Genomic DNA, 14,697 nt, shown 5'->3' on the forward strand with positions numbered 1-14,697 from the left:
AGCGGTGCAGGGCGTTGAGAGAGTATCTATGTATAAAAAGTCAAAGTCTCTGGCCAGAGTAGACGCTCAAGGCCTGCCAGCTGTTATCACACCGGATCAGAAATGTTCCCGGGATCAGGACCTAAAGTATGGCCCCAGGTTAAGCGGAACGTAACCCAAAATTCGCCCAGCAAAGCTCAGTGACAAGAAGTATCTGGTTCAGTAGGGAGGCAGGATGGGGGCTGGTTAGCAACACAGTCCTGGGTCAGAACCCCAGCTCTGCCACTGGCCTACTCGGTGCGCTCTTGCACAAACCATTGGACCCCTCGGAACCTCGGTTTCCTCATCTACAAAATGGGGCCAACGACAGCAATGACCTTGCAGGCTTATCTCGAGGGCTAAATGAGATGGTTATCATTGTAAAGCTCCCAGAATAATGCCCATTCGTGGTGAGCACACAATTAATACCTGTCGTGTGTGTCCCAGAGAGACGGCGTGTTAACCTCACTCGCCAGCACCAAGAACCCTGCATGGACTGAGACCTCCGAGGCTTAAAGTCCTTTCTGGGACGAGGCTGGGTATAAATAAATAAAGTTTAGAGAATCTAGACAGAATCCTGGGGTGTGGGTCCACTAGGCAGCCTTAAATACTCACTCAGAGAAGATGAGCACCGTCCCTCAGGCTGCAGGGCCCGTGACACCGTATCCACCACGTTTGGCTTTGAAAACCTGGGACAGTTTTCTCCTGCTGCTTCTCAGCCCCCTTTTCCTCCTTGGACCAACATTAAAGTGTGCTCACTTGTGGGATGCACTGGGATCCACTGGCCGCCCTGAGGAGGGGCTCCTGACATAGAAGGTGTTGACCTGATCAGGGGTTCTCAACATGGGTTCTAAGGATCCCCCTCGTCAGAAGCACGTGGGGAGCAGACCAACAGTGCAGATCTGGGCTTCACCCCAGGCCTGAGGACTCATACTTAGGATTCCCAGATGAAATACAGGACACCCAGTTAAATCTGAATTTCAGATAAGCAACAAATAATTGTTATGTACAGGTGTGGCCCAACTATTGCAAGGAACCACATATGCTAAAAAAATTATTTGGTGTTTATCTGAAATTCAGATTTAACGGACACCCTATAGTTTATTATATATTGATTTATTCATTTCTTTATTTATGCGAAATCTGGCAACCATACACATCCTCCCTGGGAGTAGGGCCTGGGAATATGCATTCTCACAAGCTCCCTGATGATTCTGATGCACCGCCAATAGGAGGGAAACCGAAATTTAGAATCATTTGTATGGAACACTTACAGAATTTTTTAGGGATCAAAGAAAAGGGGATTTCACACTCCCAAGCCTGAAAATCCAAGTTCATGAAGTTTGATTCAATGTGCCCCAACATGTCTGATTCCAAGAATTTTTCAGGAATGTTCAGTCAAATTACAGGTTCCCAGGCCCCCTCCCTGGGAAATTCTGACTTTGTGGCCTGCCCGTGGGGAGAAGAAGAGGGGGAGCAGCAAACAATATCTGCATTTTTTTCTTCTTTTTTCCTACAAAGATATTTATTGAACTATTATTTATAGGGGCATAAAATTTGAAACCTAAATTTCCATCCAAAGGGGGCATTGTTTAATAAATTATATTGTTTAATATATTCTAAGGAGTTTAATATATTATAAGGAGTTCGTTATATATGGAATACTCTTCTGCCTTTTTAAAACACAGCTTTAGTAAGATATAATTGACATGCAATAAACAGCACATGTTTAAAGTCTGTAAGTGGATGGGCTTTGACATATGGGTACACCTGTGAAACCATAGCCACAATCAAGACAGTGAACAGCTCCTTCATCCTCCAAAGTTTCCTCCGGATCACAGCATGTGTTTGTTTGCTTGCTTGCTCTTAACAGCTTCACTGAAGTACAATTTACATAACAGAAACTTCACCCATTTGAAGTGTCCAATTCAATCAATTTGAATATATTGATGGAGTTGTGCAGCCATCACCACAACCTGCTCTCAGAACATTTTCCTCCATTTCTATCACCCCAAACCTCGGAGAAACCTTGGAGGTATTTCATTTTGGGGTTTGTTTTTAACTTTTAATTTTCAAAATTATGGTAAAATACACATAAAATTTACCATCTTAACCATGTTTCAGTGTACAGTTCACAGTGGCATTAAATCTATTCACACTGTTGTGCAGCCATCACCCCCATCCATCTTCAGAACTTTGTTCATCTTCCCAAACTGAAACTCTATGCCCATCACATCAAACCCCCTGCTTCCTTCCTCCCCTCCCACCATGCTTTCTGTGTCTGTGAATTGGACTATTCTAGGTTCCTCATATAAATGGTATCTTACATTGTTTGTCCTTTTGTGACCATCTTATTTCACTTAGTATGATATCCTCATGGTTCATTCCAGTTGAATATTTCATTGTATGGATTCACCACATTTTGTTTACCTGTTCATCCATCCATGGCCACTTGGGTTGCTTCCACCTTTTGGCCATTTTGAGTAAGTTTGTTATGCACACGGGTGTACATCTATGGAATGGGGACTTTATTTTACAAGGTGCTTCTTATATAATTGTGGGAAAAAGTGATGACGACCTCTAACCTTGAGTAGATAAGACGGAAGAAGATGCTTTGTAAGAAGAGAAACCAGGAGAGCAGCAGGAGGAATCACTGACGTGAACAGCACTGTGCTAAGCAATTCACCTGCTCTCCCTTATTTCACGCTCATAGCAACCTATGAGATGGGTTCTCCCATGATCCCCATTTGACAGACAAGGAATCCGAAACTTAGAGAGGTTAAGTAATTTCCCCAGGGCCACACAGCTAGTCAGTGCAAATTAAACACTATCCCCACTTGCGGAAAAAGGAGGGGAGAAAACCATTTAGTCTGATGCTAGCTGGAGCAGTAGCCTTGACTGGTTTTCACACCGAGGAAAGCATACTCTCACGGTCACTCGAATATGCACGGATTTTTTCAATTCTTATTCCTACACGCACTTGCACCTTGCTTCATTCCTCAGTTGACTGCAGGCAGCTGCACAAGTGTTGCCCTGGCCTGTGCCCAGGACACTTTGCAGGACTCTCCACAGCCCCATCTTCTCAAAAGTGCTCTCTGCCGGGGCGTCCCCAGCTTGAGGAGCTTCCATCCATGATGCTCATATTCATGGAGGGGTCCTTTGCAGCGTCCGTGTGAGGGCAGCCTGTGGACTGACTGACACCTTCCTACAAATTCCACTTCCTGATGACCCCAAGCTGCTGGCTATTTAAAAGAAGAGAAAGGAAGAGGGGAAAAGGGAGAGGTATTGAGGAGCATCTCTCATCAAATATTTTGAAGCCCAGTTTTTCTAAAAAATTCGTGGCCGTCTTGCTTCCGGCCTATTCTTGTTTCCAATTGATTTTGGGGTCCCTGGTGAGGGCGCTGTGTTTCCTCCTTGGATGGAGTTTCCACGGAGGACTGCCCTGATATCATACAGATTCAGTATGATGAGAACTGTTCTTCTCCCGACAAAGAGTTCCCAAATGAAAGCATTTATTTCAGGTTTTGTGGTGACCCTAACCAATAGAGGAGGGTGTGACGGCATTTTATTGGGGGAGGCGGGTGAGGTGCGGGGCGGTTAGGAATCCAGATGTGTTTGCAGATGTCTCAGTGGTTAGAGCACGTGCCCTGAGGTCAGGCTGACTCCAGCGCCGTCCCAGCCCTGCTCTTGACCGGCTTTTATACTGGACGTGCACAAATCATCTACCTCTCAGGGCCTCGGTCCCCACTCCTGTAACAATAGTTCCTACCACCTTGAGTGACTGTGGTATTAAGTGGGCAAAGTGCGTAAATTGCTTAGTCCAGCGTCTGGCACCTAATAAGCACATGATAACCCTCAGCTTTAGAGTCAAGCAAACCAGCATGGAGCAGCCAAGATGCCTCCTTTGTAAGTGTCCTTATGGACAGGGAAACCTCCCAAGACCTGCCCCCGCTAGCAGATAAATACATTTGCAGATAAATTACCCATAGAATAACATACAAGATGGAAAAATATAAAGAAAAACTCTTGTTTGACAAAGTGCATTGGCAGCCAGGTTGTGCCCAGGACCATCCTTTTTTTTTTTTTGTGGTCGCGGGCCTCTCACTGTTGTGGCCTCTCCCGTTGCAGAGCACAGGCTCCGGACGTGCAGGCTCAGCGGCCATGGCTCACAGGCCCAGCCGCTCCGTGGCATGTGGGATCTTCCCGGACCGGGGCCCAAACCCGTGTCCCCTGCATCGGCAGGTGGACTCTCAACCACTGCGCCACCAGGGGAGCCCCCAGGACCATACTGTGTAAATTATAGCTCTCTCATCAAAGTATAACCTAGGGCTGCCATATTGCACAGCTCCAGGGTCACCATTCACAACGTAGTCCATGTGGATGGCGCCCACTGAAACTGTGCAGGACATAACCCGCAGGGCCATCTGCAATGCCCTGAAGCAACCGTTGATTAATCCCATAGAGTCTTGGCACCAGGCGTGGGAAATTGAAGTCCCAGAGTCAGGTGTGCCGCCGTGTTGTGGGTTTTGTTGGTTGTTGCCTTTACTCGTGCTTTCTGAGCTCTGGGAAAGGAGGTGTGGAAACAAGCTGTGCTAGTCACAGTGGCGCCGTTCTTACAAGGCAGCTGAGTAAGGAAACCCACGTCACCCGTATGTATCAATCATGTCTTTCTCTGTTCTGAAATACGGCAAAACGGATGGAAATGGCCAGAATGAAAAAGGAAGCCAGGCGCCACAAATGACGTGCCGAGTTGTTCCATGAGGGGGTTGACAGCTCCTTGTCGGCAGCCCCATCCCCATGACTGCCTGTGTCTGGCCTTCCCTGTAGCCTGCTCTGCCCTGTTCCCAGTCCAGCCAGACTCTCCCACGTGGCTCCTGGATACTGTCTTCTGTCCCTGCAATGTCATGACGTCCTGTCTTGCGAGAAGAGCGCCCTCTGTCGGCCAATATTCCTTGCTGCTTTAATGGGGAAGCTCTGCAGAACACAATCGAGAAAGCAAGGGCTTTGGAGTTGGATGGACCCAAGTTGAAATGCCAGCTGCAACTAGCTTTACCTTTCTGAGCTTCAATTTCCAATTTCTGCCAAGGAGCTACTCATTAATCCCAGGTCCCCTTTCCCCCTTCAGTTGTTTTTATAGAGGTCCCTGGGACCACCCCTATCATGGCATAAACTGAGGCTCAGAGAGTTTCAGTGACTTCCCCAAGGTTAGGCATCAATCATATAGATCCAGAGGCAGGATTAAAAGCCGGCTCTCCTGAGTCCCTTGGAGCCTTTTCCTAGTAGCACGAAGCATCGTGGGGCCGTGAGAGCCGAGGCAGGTCCTTCACTGCCCAGCGGTTAAGGAAGGTCTTGCAATTCCCAGTCCAACCTGCAATTTCACACGCTGACAGGGGATGATTCATTATGTGGGTAAAAACGAAAGCCACTGATAATAGGAGAAACTGCATTTTCAGTTATCTGGCTTCCTTGCTTGTTTGGCTCCACTAACTTTTTTTTTGGCTACACCAATGCAGGATCTTAGTTCCTCAACCGGGGATCAAACCTGCACCCCCTGCATTGGAAGCGTGGAGTCTTAACCACTGGACGGCCAGGGAAGTCCCTGGCTCCACTAACTTTTTTTCTTTAATTATTTTATTTATTTTATTTATTTATTTTTGGCTGCGTTGGGTCTTCGTTGATGCGTGCGGGCTTTCTCTAGTTGCGGCGAGCGGGGGCTACCCTTCTTTGCAGTGCGCGAGTTTCTCTTTGCGGTGGCTTCTCTTGTTGCGGAGCATGGGCTCTAGGTGCGTGGGCTTCAGTAGTTGTGGCACGCGGGCTCAGTAGTTGTGGCTCGCGGGCTCTAGAGCACAGGCTCAGTAGTTGTGGCCCATGGGCTTAGTTGCTCCGCGGCATGTGGGATCTTCCTGGACCAGGGCTCGAATCCCTGTCCCCTGCATTGGCAGGCGGATTCTTAACCACTGAGCCCCCAGGGAAGTCTACCCACTAACTCTTTACCAGGGATATTGCTGCCGTTCCTGGACAAATTCAGTTGCGCCCTTTCTTCTCCTTTTTTGACGATGGTGATCACACCTGGTGGCTAATGTTTTATGCTCATTTATTATGGACCAGGACGTGTTCCCAGCATTTCACGTGCACTGTCTCACCCACTTCTCACAGACTAAGAAATGGCTGTTGGTATCCCTGTGTCTTACAGACAAGGCACAGAAATGACACACTCGTCAGGGTCCCAGAGACGGAGCAGAGCCGGGAGCCGCACCAGAGTCTGTGTGATGCCGGATCCCAAGGTCTTAACCTGAGGTCGGCACGTTATGGCCCAGGGCCAAGTGCGGTCCATCGCCTGTTTCCGTAAAGTTTCCTGGGAACACAGCCATCCCATTCATTTCAGTATTGCCTGTGTTGTCGGCTACAATGGCAGAGTAAGCTGGGCAGATCCTATGGCCCACAGGGCTGGAAATGCTTACTGTCTGGCTCTACAGAAAACGTTGACCAGCCTCTGCCTGTAACACTATGCAGTCCTGCCTCTTTCATTTGACTTGGTTTCTAAAAGAAGAACTTAAAATAGAGGGGGGAGCTGGGGAGAAAGAACTCACTCAGATTGAGCCTTACTGTGTGCCAGGAAATGTGCTGGTTAATTGCTTAAGTTTACTGAGGAATAAGAAAAAACAGACAAGCTGGAAAACTAAATTTTGAACAGGCTTTTCAATACCTCTTTTAAAAAGAGCTGGAAATATGTGGTTCTAAATATACATACACATATATATGCATTTGCAAATATAGTAATAATATAATTACATTGACATGGATCTGATAAATGTACTAGACATTAACATATTATATATACAACAGATGCATATTATAAATTTTACCTGTTTCTTCAACTGGAAAGTTTTCTTTTAAAACTGTGGACTGTTGGGAATTCCCTGGTGGTCCAGTGGTTAGGACTCAGTGCTCTCAGTGCTCTCACTGCTGAGGGCCTGGGTTCAATTCCCGGTCAGGTAACTAAGATCCCACAAGTGCACGGCGAGGCCAAAAAACGAAATAAATGAAACTATGGAATGTCTTCCCTGAGTCACTTTTGAAGCAGAAATTTGGGGTTTGTAGTCTGAAGCCTGCTGTAGCTAGAGGACTATTTATCTATCTAAGTTTCTCTAAGCAGCGTTTTACTACTTGTCTTATGATTGATTCCTTGGTCTTAAATCATTCTTCTCTGGAGATGCTGCTTTACTTTTATAAGTTGAAAGGTAAACTTGGTGCATGATGACAGTCTGGTGGGTTTTATTTGAGCATGTCATAACCTTTAAAACAACTTTCACTCTGAGTACATAGTGATGCTTATGCTAAAGTCTCAGTAAGCATACTGTCCAGGAAATTTGATTGTTTGCAAGTGTCATAAAACCAACTAAAACTAGCCTAGGCAAAAAAAAAAAAAAAAAAAAGCTCATGGAACTGAAAAGGCCAAAAGCTGCAGCTTAGGTCCAGCTGGATCCAGGCGCCCAAATCATGGTCAGGAATCTGACTCTTTCTTCCCTGTTAGCTTCCCAATCTCAGACAGACTCTTGCCTCACCTGTAGGAAAGTGGCCACCAGCAGCCCCAGCACCCTACAAAGTAGCAGTTCCAGGGATAGAGCCAGCATCTTCATTGACAGTGGCTTGGATCACGTGGCTTCCCCTGAACCAATCACTGAGGCCAGGGGCCAGGAATGCTCTGATTGGCCAGACCTGGGTTATGGTCTCACCCCTGGGGTGGAAGGGTCAGAGTTCTATGGACTCAGGATTGTCAGGGAAAGGGTGTCTTCCCTGCAAAAAAATTAAGGTGCACATCCAGAAGATGGAAGAAATGGATGCGGGGGAGGCAAAAACAAAGAAGATGTCCATGACATTAGGAAGCATTCCTATTGCCTAAGTGGAGCCTTCCTAACGGGATTTGCCACTAGGGATCTGGGGGGAGGAAAATGATGAATAATCCACTTTTCCATTGGAAAAGTCCCAGGCCAGTCTCCAAGGAAGCAGAGTTGCTCATTTCTCTCCTGTGGTGAACTGGTGTGATGAGAAGCTCAGAGTCTGGGCCTTAGTTGTCCATCCCCAAGAAGGGTGGTGTTTCCACGTTCCTGGGACCTCTGAATTGGGCCCGTTGTTGAGGAGGATGTGGCTTTACTGTACCGGGGGTTGAGAAGCCGGCAACTGAGTGAATGACCAGAGAGTATGGTGTCCTTCAGAACAAAGCCTCTTTCTGGTCAAGCTTTGTCATCTCCTACCTAACCTTGTAGGATTTCCTCTACCCTGTGCTCTTACAGGTCCCGTGGGGACTTACTTATGTGATGAGAACTCCTGAGGCTGGGTGTTTCATATCAAAGGCGATTTCCCGAGACCAGTGAAGTGGAGGGCACGGGGCAGCAGACAGCCTCAGGCTCGGCCTCTGCAGCAGAAACTCACACAAAAGGACCCCTGAGGCTGTGTTGTCACCAGATGTCTACAGGCGATGCAGATGACATCGGGGGAGGTGGAGACGGGAGCGCGGGCTGAACCCTTAGCATCCTGCTGAGACAGAACCCAGACTCGGTCAGGAACCCGGCCGCGTCCTGCTTCCTCTGGCAGACCACACCCTTTGTTACCAAATCAGAACCACGTTGTTCCTTCTCTGAACTTAGTTGATGATCATTCATTCATTCATTCATTCCGTCTCTCTATCTGGCAAGACCCAATTGAAGCAGGCCAAGTCTAGGGGTAGCAAAAGCTATTTGCAAAAATCCGGCTGTTTTCTCATTAGATTCTATTTCCCATTTTATGGACTGACCAGGAAGCTGATTAGAACTTGAAAGGAAAGGAAAAACCGTAAGATTGAAGATTTACAAGAAAATGGGAAAATTAGATGGGCCAGATCTCCTTTAACACAGCTGGGAAAACCCCAAACGAATGGCTTTTCTGAACAGCTCAAAGGGACTTAATTCTTTTAAGTTCCAAAACCTAAAAATAATGTATAACATGGCGGTTCTGTGTTCTAAATGTATAACCCTGATTTCTCACACTGAAGCCCCGTACATGATTTACCCTTTTCTTGGGGACATAGAATTATTACCCGTCTCTGAGTTACGGTGACACCCCGGTAGCTGTTGAGATAAAGGCCATTTGTCCTGGCACCAAGTAGCACCCTCTCCTGGCTTCTGAGATCTACTGGCCATGTTTTCTAGTCTCCATTCTGTCTTTCCAGGTCCATGGCTCCTCCATGCTGCGGTCAGTGTCCCTGCTCGCCACCATCACCCCTACCCCCCAGGCCCTTCCAGACCATGGGAATTAAGCTCCACATCTATGTATGTTAAATTCTTCTGTAAGGAAGCCGGTCTCTTCTCCCTCCTTTATGGATTTACTCACTAATGTATCTATGTCAGTATGGATCCATGTATACTGATTTTACACTTTGAATTATAATCCAATACTCATTAAATATTTCTTCGCTCAAATTCTTCCAGCCTTGGCCACTGGGAGCTCTTTCAGATTGCTTGCTGTGTCCTTGAGCATCTCCCCACCTTTTCGTTTTGGGCACTTGCTTACTCTCTGCTGTTACAAGATGCACCAGGCTTAGCATGTGTTTTCCCCATCCCAGCCCCAGAATCAAAGTGCTTTTTATTTACACTCCATTTGCCAACTGTTCAGCTCAGTCAGCGAACATCTACCATGAGTATCAGGCACTCTGCTGGGTGCCAGCACAGCCAGCAATTGGCTGGTAAATATTTAATGACCAGCTCTCTGGGAAAAGTAAAGTACATGGATGCATAGCATAAGGTTTACTGATATAAAGAATGTGTAGCACAGTCTATCCATGTAACAAAATATACAGTACTCTTTCTTGTAAATTCTATATAGCCAGCTGAGTCTCACAGAATGCTTTCATTGACTTTAGGTGAACTCTTGTATCCATAGCCAATTTCTCATTGCAGTTGACGAATGAGAGAGTTCCCAACCTGAGCACTGATGGGTATTTTTGGATATTTTGGATTTATGAATAATACAAGTGAAAAAAGAAAGACGTTAGAACTTCACATGTTCATCAGTGACATGAGTGACTTTGTTGCTGCATCAGATAATAATTTTTAAATACTCGAAGAACGTTTCCCCAATTTTTTGCTCTATTCATAACATAACGGCTAAGACACAACATGCTTTTGTATAATCTGCATTGTTAACATTTTCTCCGTTACTGTCTTAAGTCTAGGCAATCAACAAAACAAACAAACAAACAAAATCAAGCTCTACATGAACCACCATTATTAAACCTATTTATAAAACTTTTTAAAAACCAAGCCCTCATTTATAACATTTCCTGATTTCTATGGTGTAATATGCACTCCACGGTCAATTTCAAGCTCCCAATGACGCATCCCTGAATACAGAGAAGGAAAGAGAGGTGTGGTAACACATTACTATGTAACATTTCCAACAGAAACATATAGTAGAGTGAAATAACCTCAAGAGCATAGGTAATAATAAAATAGAGTAAAATAATTAGGAAGGGGTGACTTTTAAGTTTGTATACCAATTGTTTCTGATATAATTTAATTGTAAATTTATGTAAGTTAATTCTTATTAATGGCTGTGTTTCTCAACCAGTTGGCAAAATTCCTGGACATTTAACAATCAGTTCTCGTGGGCGGGTACCAGCAGGCCCCAGCACTCCTCTGGTACAGCAGTGAACATACCACAGGTCTTCCCGGATGGAGGCTGGGGTCCTCTGAGCTGCTTCCAGGGCGTGGCATGTACCAGAAAGAATAACACTTCCATAAGACAGTTGTCAGTGTTCCTAGAAAATCCCATTTCTAAGTAGCCCATGCGATGTCTTGTGTTTTTTCACACCATCTAATGTTCATTTCCTTTTTTTAACTTGGAAAATATCCTATCATTCACTAACCAGTCGTCTAAGATCCGTTTGTGAGTATGGAAAGCAAGTAATAAATCATGACTTCGAGTAACCTAGAAGTCCTAAGAGCACAGGTATTGGAGTCAAATTGTGTCACCACTTCCTGGCCGTGAGACGTTGGGCAAGTCATTTAACCTCTCTGAGCTTCAGTTTCTTAATCCACACAATGAGGGGTAAAATGCCTCCTGCAAGATTATTCTGGAGATCAGATGAGACCACATGCATTAAGTGCCCAGCACAGTCTGTGGCACATCTGTGGCTTCTCTACACAGTGGCTCATAGTCATTGTATTGTCCACAATTACTTACAAATGGCAGAGCACATAACAAGCTCTCCAAGGGCAAGGTCTAAGTTTCCACCTTCTCTGCAGGCTCCAGGGCTTCCTGGCAGAATTCATGTGTACTGTAGGCACTCGATGTGCAAACTACTTCGAATTTTTTTTAGGGTGTCCCATTCAACTTACACTCTTTTCAGGGTTAGAAGCAGATATTGGGGAAATAACACAAAGAACAAATAGATAATCTGAAAAAAAATGGATAGTGATTTCTTGAGTAAATCATTGACCTGTGTTTATTAAAGCTAATATAAATTCAGCCGTGGATGTGGTCATGGTTAATCCAGGTGGTTGACAACCTGCTTTTTTTTTTTTTTCGGTACACGGGCCTCTCACTGTTGTGGCCTCTCCCGTTGCGGAGCACAGGCTCCAGACACGCAGGTTCAGCGGCCATGTCTCACGGGCCTAGCCGCTCTGTGGCATGTGGGATCTTCCCTGACCAGGGCACGAACCCGTGTTCCCTACATCGGCAGGCGGACTCTCAACCACTGCACCACCAGGGAAGCCCCAACCTGCTATTTTAAAGGTAGTATGGAAAAGAAATCAGGAGTATCACATATGCTACCTCAAAAACAAAACAAAAAACCCAACCATGGCAACATACCATATGGTCAGAGAACAGACACAAAGAAAGAGAAAAGGCATTAGCATGTATTTTTAAACTAAAGTTTCTAAAAACAGACTTGAAGACTTCCCTGGTGACACAGTGGATAAGAATCCACCTGCCAGTGCAGGGGACACAGGTTCGAGCCCTGGTCTGGGAAGATCCCATATGTCGTGGAGGAACTAAGCCCATGCGCCACAACTACTGAGCCTGCGCTCTAGAGCCCACGTGCCACAACTGCTGAGCCCATGTGCCCCAGCTACTGCAGCCCATGCGCCTAGAGCCCACACTCCGAAACAAGAGAAGCCACCACAAGGAGAAGCCTGCGCACCACAACAAGAGTAGCCCCCCGCTCGCCGCAACTAAAGAAAGCCTGCACGTAGCAACGAAAACCCAACACAGACAAAAATAAATAGAATTAAATCTAAAATAAATAAATAATAAAAACAAACTTGTTGATAACTGACCTTGACCCCATGCTTCCTGTACAGCCCAGAGCTAGCTTTTAATGTGAGTCTTCTTCTTATGTTTGCTTTTCTCCCTGCCTGTATCGTTGTAGTTGCCAGCAGCAATTTCTGAGAAAACCTTGACCTTCCCTTTGATAAAGCAAGCCGGGAAACTAGAGAAAACCAACTTTAACCATCCAACTAAAGCTACCCTCAACCAACATGCTTCAGAGAAAAAAAAAAAAAAAAAACCTTTATTTTTAAATTTTTAAACCCGAAGAGCTTGGAGTCTCTGCTGCGTTTATACATCTTTGGCTCCTTCCCACTAGGGGCCCTATCGTTCGGGCTCTGTGTGCTGCAAGCGACAGAAACCAGCTCTAGCCAGCCTCAGGGATGGAGCACTTCAGGGTAGCACCCCAGCCAGTGCTCAAAACCAGCTTCCTTATTTTCCCCACCATGTTCACAGCAGCATAGTTATAATAGCCATGAGGTAGAAACCACCCAAGTGCCCATGACGCTTAATGGATAAAAAAATATACACTCTAAACTGTATGGTGGAATATTATTTAGCCTTAAAAATGAAGGAAGGGCTTCCCTGGTGGCGCAGTGGTTGAGAGCCCGCCTGCCGATGCAGGGGACAGGGGTTCATGCCCCAGTCCGGGAGGATCCCGCATGCCGCGGAGCGGCCGGGCCCGTGAGCCATGGCCGCTGAGCCTGCGCGTCCGGAGCCTGTGCTCCACAACGAGAGAGGCCACAGCAGTGAGAGGCCCGCCTACCACACACACACACAAATAATAAAATAAAAGAAGGAAATTCTGACATGTTACAACATGGATGAACCTTGAAGGCCTTATGCTAAGTGAAATACGCCAGTCACAAAAAGACAGGTACCATGTGATTTCACTTATTTGAGGTACTTGGTACTTAGAGTAGTCCAATTCATAGAGACAGAATGTTGGTCACCACGGGCTGGGTGGCGGAGGGAATGGGGAGTTGTTGTCTAATGGTTAATAGAGTTTACATTTTGCAAGACGAAAAAGTTCTGGAGATCCATCTCACAGAAATGTGACTATACTAACACCACTGAATAAACAGCTTCCCTCTCTCCATGTCTGGGCTCCACTCCCTCATGCTGGCTGCATTCTGAAGTCCCACCAGGTCACTCCAGATCCTGGTGTCCAGCCAAGTCTTCTTGGGTCTCCTTGTCTCTGATTGCATCACTTGCCCCACCACTGAACCAATCAGTATGTCCAGGGAGTGTGATTGGTTGATTGCTTAGCCCCACCCACAGCAATGGGCCGACAGATTGGGAGGGAGATTCCTGGAATTTCCAGAAGAGCCAGGTGGGTTGCGGCCTGTCCACTACGGCAGTGAACCACTTGAGTCATGAGATATGAGCACTCCCTTTAGCACCCTGGCAGTTAGTGGGCAGTGAGGCACATCTACCTGAGCATCCCAGCACAAAAGGGAATTCCTCCACACTACCCGTGGTCTCTCGATTTGTTTTCTATCAGGCGGGGGTAAAACATATTCAAATTTCCCCCTTCCCACCTTCAGCCCTTTCATTCGATAAATCTTTATTAAATCGATGAGGAAAGGTTGTAGGAATGATTGAGGCAAGACAGCCCCAGAGGAGAGGACGGGAAGGGATCGGATGGATGGAGAAGTGAGTGCAAGGCAGGAGCAGGACACCTCAGCTTCTGAAAGGAGAGAAAGGAAGAAAGCTTAGGTGGAGACCGAGGTGCCCACAGTGGAGAGAAATTCGAATCTTCACATAAGGTAACAGAGTTCTGGAACACTGCCAAGTCCGTTCCTGAAACAGGTTTCAACGGGGCCAGTGTCATCATAAATGCTGGGCCAGGTGTCGCCAGGCAATTGGAGTTTGATTTTCCCCAACAGTGTTCTCCCTGACTCCAAAAAAGTCTTCAGGGGAATTCACCAGATTCTTGACTTGGCTGGGAAAGACTGTAGCTAAAAGACTGGTTTGGGAACCTGAGTGAGTGGAGAACCTTCCTCTTGAATACAATCCAGCTGGAGCTATAGGAAGTTCTGTCTGCCAGTGCTCCTATTTCGGAAGCATTCTGTCCTGTTTCTCATTCTGTGTCTGCAGTCTGCAGAAAGAGAAACGTGACCGCCACAGGCGGCAAACCTTTGAACTTAGCTTCTTCCTTGAAAAGTGTGTTTTTTTCTGCCAAGCGACTGGGGGTGGGGTTGGGGCAGAGAAGGGAGAGAGAGACAGAGAGGGAAAGAGCTTTCCAGAACCCCAGTCCCACCACCCTCTCCACCACCACCTGAGCTTGGTGAAGTCCTTAACCTCTCCAAGCCTCATTTGTAAGCTAGGAATAAGGAGAGCTCCTCCCCTTCAGGGCTATCGCGAGAAATC

The 14,697-nt window shown here is 46.5% G+C and overlaps 1 protein-coding gene across 1 annotated transcript in view; it reads left to right on the top strand.

Moving 5' to 3' along the window:
* LOC308620759 (forkhead-associated domain-containing protein 1-like) overlaps positions 1–14,697 on the top strand; it is a gene marked incomplete at its 5' end in the record, with an annotated part of 87,708 nt that overhangs the window by 19,975 nt on the left and 53,036 nt on the right. The window lies entirely within an intron of this gene.

The sequence above is a fragment of the Mesoplodon bidens genome (genome assembly GCF_964165515.1).
Source record: "Mesoplodon bidens genome assembly, chromosome: 7".
NCBI classification, from domain to species: Eukaryota; Metazoa; Chordata; class Mammalia; order Artiodactyla; family Ziphiidae; genus Mesoplodon; species Mesoplodon bidens.